Source organism: Dermacentor andersoni, chromosome 1 (assembly GCF_023375885.2).
Source record: "Dermacentor andersoni chromosome 1, qqDerAnde1_hic_scaffold, whole genome shotgun sequence".
In the NCBI taxonomy this organism is placed as follows: domain Eukaryota; kingdom Metazoa; phylum Arthropoda; class Arachnida; order Ixodida; family Ixodidae; genus Dermacentor; species Dermacentor andersoni.
In genome coordinates this window covers 317,908,268-317,913,961 of record NC_092814.1, presented here as the reverse complement: position 1 = coordinate 317,913,961, position 5,694 = coordinate 317,908,268, and the positions used below count along the sequence as shown (strand labels likewise).

Here is a 5,694-nt window from a genome sequence, read left to right as displayed (position 1 = left end):
CAGAGTCAACGACGATATTGAGTGTGCCAACAGCGAGAGCGATGTGTGCACCTTCTCGCGCGCTGGAAATCTTAGCTGGTACGCATGTTTTTTTTTTTTTTTTTTTCATTTAGCTGCACGTTGCAATGACGGGAGAAAAAATGCGCTAAAGTGTCACTGGGAACATGCTGCTGGAAGAATGCCGAAGCACTAACTTCTCATTAGATTTACACGGGTGCAATTCCGCGATGTCAAGCACCTTGCCGCTGCTTGTCTAAAGTCCCGTGGTTTTTTCAGCGTTGATACACGATCGCGAACATAAGTGCCGCGTTTCAAAGCGTGCACATGCAGTGCTGTGAGGTACAGTCATGGAAGTTGCTTATCATACACATCCAGAGATGACCAGAGGTATTATATGTGCAATATTCATACTATGGTTCGACGACTTTGCGAGTGCGGCTCGATCGAGAATCGGTATGCGTGCTCCATGCTAGTGTTGACATAAAGATATTAGGCAGTTTTAGCACCGCCGTGTGGTAAACACGATAACTGAACCGTACGTCGAATGTCACTAGGCAAGCCTACACTCCATTTGATACTCAGGTGCATCGCTGTGGAAGCTACGCTCGAAGTCCGGTCACCAAAATTTATTACTGCGCGCGTTTCCGTCTATGCTTCGCAGCGTGCCAGCGGCGTTTGCTCGCGCGAGCATGCACGTGAAGCTGCCGCGACGGGCTGCAATTAAAAAATGCCGAAAAGAAATTTTTTTTAAAAGAACGTGTTAGCAGCCGTATAAGTACACGGATGGTTTCTATAGGTAAATTCTGTTTTTTTTTTTTTTTTTTCATTCCGAACTGAGCTTATATATGGAAAACTTTCTGAAAAATCGGGTCAAGAAACACCGAACTTTTTCTAAGTGCGAACGCAGCCACTGCAAGAAGTATCTCAAGCCTCCACAGCGTTGCACCTGATGTATGAAACGGAGTATAGCAACGCTAGCAACAACGCGTTTTCGCATTTGTCGTAAGGCTATCCGGCTACGCTAAAACTGTGTTACCAGACGTTAATGGCTGCAAATGTTCGTATTTCTCCAGTGCATCAATGTGGGCCTAATCACGCTTTCATTAAACTAGGTGCACCTGCATGTGCTGCGTATTGATGGAAGATGAAGAGAACTGTTTGTGCTGCCAGGAGGTGCAAGAGATTAGGAAAAAACAGAAGCGAACGCAGTGCGTAACAAGTTCAAGACAATTCAGGACTGTGTGCCTCAGCAGGGCAGTACTGGAAGTGGCACTTGCCCAGAAAGGAGTCGAACCGGCTGGACAAGGCAAGAAGTTTACACACAGGTGTGAAAATGATATGGCCAATGGAAAAAGAGTGATGCAAAAGCAATTTTTTTTTTTACAGGCAGTTGAGGTATGCAGCATACCGCCAGTTTGTCTGGCTAGTATGGAAAAAGTTGGGAAAGAAGAACCGTCGAATGGCTCACACCTAAGAGGGACATGCGGACGGCAAGTTCTGACGGGGTAATTGTTGTGAAGATGAAGTAGAAGAACAAAATGATTACCCTGATTATTATTATTATTATTATTATTATTATTATTATTATTATTATTATTATTATTATTGTTATAATTATTGTAATTCCAAGTCCCACCCGCCTTTGAGTGTTAAACTATGGTAGCTCAGATACGCTGTATTCGTTCCGTATGCTGTAGCCAAGGTGAGGGGCGTTATTTCGATCGGCTCCATTCGATGACGTAGGGTAGCAGACATCAGGCAGTGCTTCGACGTTAACATCTTCCAGGTGGTATTGGTAGAACCTTCGCAGCCGCGAAATGAGTGAATGACTGTGTTGACACTCTTCGCTCGCGGTACCCATATATACATATATATATGGGGGGCGGGTGGGAGAGGGAAAAGGTGAAGTGAGAAGGCGATGAAGCGCTACTACTTCACACGACAGCAGCTGCGGGCAAACTGGTAAGTTGAGGTCCAAGGTCCGGCACGGTTTCTCCTACTTTTGAAAACTAAACACCACGCAAATATGTCAAGCGGACAAATGACACACGGCGTACTGACGCAAAGCCGTAATAAGGTACTGTGGCATCGGGGCGAAACTACGGAAACGGTCGCAGGTGAAATCAACACTTCTGTGCCCGCCTCCGCAGCTGTGCGCCTATGACATTGTGCAAGATCGCGGGGTCCATACCGACCATGGCAGCCGTATTTCCACGGAGGTGATAGAAAATATGCTCGCGCACTAAGGTTAAAGGGCACATTAAAGATTGTACGGGGTCAAAATTACTTCCGAGTTTGCCGCTGAGGCGTGCCTCATAATCCGATAATGTTTTTGCAGGTACAGCCCCATAATTCAAATACAGTTTAACACTTCTGCCACTATTCTATTTTCCGTGTGAGGCAATGACAATGCTAACCCTCACGGAAGATATGGCGCAGTACAACGGCGCAAGCAGACACCTCTGCATGCGTGTTCTGTGTACTAAGCAGAAAAACAGCCCCGGTGCCCGCAAGGTAATGTTTAACATCAACTCACACATCTCGTGTTGGACTGAACGTCGAAGAAATTACTCTTAACCGTAAAGATTACCGCTAATTATCATAAATCAAAGCATCCAGCACAGAAACCTTCGCTTACGTCGATTCCCAAAGTGCGTACGTTCTGCACATTTTTTTTAACTTGTGTTAAACTGTGCCAGCAGGTGACCTTGATACCGTTTCTTCACTTGACGTAATTAACCCTGTGCGTAGCTCGGAGCATGCATCCGTGATTTCTTTCAGTTGTAATTCATGACATGCAAGGGAATATAAAAACTCGCCAGTTTCAGGCAAAGACTTTTGGGTATGCTCGTCATTTCGATAAGGAGAGCTCTTAATCCACCTACAAATATCTTGCACTTGCGCTTATTGCTCTCTCGTAAGAGAGAGAGAGAGAACAACTTTAATGAAAATGCCTGCAGAGTCGGTTACGCTCCCTGCACGCAGGGAGGACAAGCATTTACCGCGACCCGGCCACTACGTCAGTCTCGTGCATTGTGCTCCTCGAGGTCTTGGTTCCTCGCTACTTCCACGGATCCGAGAGGGCCGCCGCCCCCTTCCTCGGGGTGCTGCCCCCCTTCTCCTCGGTTTCGCGAGGTCGCTGCCTCTCTAGAGCTGCCGAGACCTGCTGGACGGCCTTGAGTTGTGTATCTTGGTCATATCTCCTCGTTGCAGCCTCTAGCTGCGGCGGGATCGTAGTTTTCTCGCTGGCTTCTCGTGGATTTATACTACAGTCCCAAAGGATGTGAGCCGCGGTGTCTCTCTCCTTAGCGCACAGTCTACACACGTCACTCGCGTACACGCTCGGACACACGTGTTTAGCTAGCACCGGGGTGAGCAGGGACCCCGTCTGTAATTGCCTGTGTAACAATGCCTCCTTCCGGGTAAGCCTCGGGTGAGGTGCCGGCATAGTCTGTCTGTTAAGTCTGTACCACTTCACTATTTCGTTGAAGGTGGTCATCTTGTCCTTGGCACTGCACCGCGACCAACACTCCGAGTCGGCCGTGCTTGCAGCTGCGCGGTTGGTTAGTCCTCGCGCGGCCGAGTTGGCCGTCTCGTTGTGGTTCACGTTCCCGCGTTCCGACACGTCACTACCCATGTGGGCCGGAAACCACTTGATCACCACAGCGCTTTTGCGTCTGATGTCTTCGGCCTTGCGCAGTATGCGCGCAGCCTCACTACATACCCTACCCTTGGCGTAGTTCTTCACTGCCGTTCTAGAATCACACAACACTGTAGTGCATGCGGGGTCGGAGACGGCCAAGGCGATGGCCACCTCCTCCGCCCGGTGCGCCTCTCGAGTCCGGACGCTCGCCGCGGTCTTCGTTGCACCCGTCGATGCCCCGACAGCCACCACCGCGTATGCGTCGCTGCTCCCTCGGTACTCCGCCGCGTCCACGTAGATGGCGCCTTCTTTTCTGGCGTGGAGGTCCACGAGAGCCCTGGCCCTCGCCAACCTCCGCTCCTTGTTGTGCTCGGGGTTCACATTCCTCGGGATCGGGCAGACCCTGAGCTTTCTGTTGATGCTATCCGGTATAGGTACGTCTTTCTGCTGCTCGCCTTCCCTCGGCTCGAGGCCAAGGTCCCGCAGTATCTTTCTTCCGGTTCTCGTTTCAGAGAGACGCTCGAGTTGCGCCGTTCTCTGTACTTTGGCTATTTCGTCCAGCGTGTTGTGGACTCCCAGCGCCATGAATTTTTCGGTGCTCGTGCTCCCGAGGAGGCCGAGTGCCGCCCTTTACGCCTTGCGTATGGTGGCGTCTATCTTGTTACATTCCCTCGGCCTCCAGTTGTGGAAAGCGGCCACGTACGTTATGTGGCTAACTGCGAAGGATTGAACGAGCCTAGTCAGGCTCTCCTCCTTCATCCCCGCTCTTCTGTTGGACACCCTCTTGATGAGTCTCATTGCCGCGGCCGCTTTGGCCGCGAGCTTGTTGACCGTTTCACCGTTGACTCGGTTTCGCTGGATGAGCAGCCCGAGCACTCGAATCTTCTCGACCTCAGGTATTACTTGTCCTCCCGCTGTCTTGACCGTGATCTTGGGCCGCTCGTACTCGACTTCCATATTCTTTCTTTTCCTGCCCGCTCCTGTCGGTGGAATCACCAGCAGTTCTGACTTGGCCGGAGAGCAAACGAGTCCAGACCCGCCCAGCTGCTCCTCGATGGCGTTGACCGCTTCATGCAGCGTTGTCTCGATGTGTCCGTCGCTTCCTCCCGGTACCCATAGCGTAACGTCGTCGGCGTAGATGGTGTCTCGGACTCCCGCTACTCTTTCTAGCCGGTTGGCCACCCCGACCATCACGAGGTTGAAGAGAAGCGGGGAGATCACCGAGCCCTGCGGAGTTCCGACGCTTTCCAGCTTCTTCTCTTCGAGCTGCAGGTCTCCCGCGCAGATTTCGGTGGTCCGTTCCGTCAGGAAGTCTTTGATGTACTGGTATGTCCTTCTGCCCATGTTTAGTCTGGATACTTGGGCCAGGATAGCCAAGTGCCTCACTTTATAGAAGGCGCTCTGCAAGTCCAGCCCGAGGATGGCTCTGTTGTCCTTGGTGCCCGTCGTATCGTCGATGATCTCGTTCTTCAGTAAGATCATGGCGTCTTGCGTCCCGAGCTTCTTCCGAAACCCGATGATGGAATTTGGGTAAAGCTCCGATTCTTCCAGGTAGTGGGGCTTATACTGCATTGACGTTGTCGTGGTGGTGGTGGGAGAGGGGGAGGGCAGAAAACTTTTTTTTCTTTTTTGAAGGAAACGGGAAAACGGATAGAAGGGGGTGGGGGGGGGGCTGCTACGCATGATAGTCCCTCGCAACCTTCTCAATGGGCCCACGATACCGCGCCTGGAGCATCGCAAGGCAGCCTCCCCCTGCTCTTCGCTGCCTATTAATTTACGTAGGAACAAGGGTGGTGGGTGCTTAGGGTACCCCTACATGATGTGATTCAAATTGGCTTTGGTTGTGCAGCAAAATTTCCAGCTAGATGAGTGGTAGAGAGTGGTGTCGATGAGGTGGAAGGAGAGGGCCAGGTGTGAGTGCCACTGTCTCCACAGCACCTCGCACCTGCGCGAGGATTTGTTTATTAGCTGCGGGAAGATTAAACGTTCTAGGCGGTAGCGGCTACAGATGTGAAAAGTTGGAATGCGATACCGCGCAGTTAATGTAGCCG

General features: G+C 51.2%; 1 pseudogene; it reads right to left on the bottom strand.

Moving 5' to 3' along the window:
- Positions 1-3,061: 3,061 nt before the first annotated feature.
- Positions 3,062-5,215, bottom strand: LOC126548410 (uncharacterized; annotated as a pseudogene).
- Between the last annotated feature and the right edge of the window lie 479 nt (positions 5,216-5,694).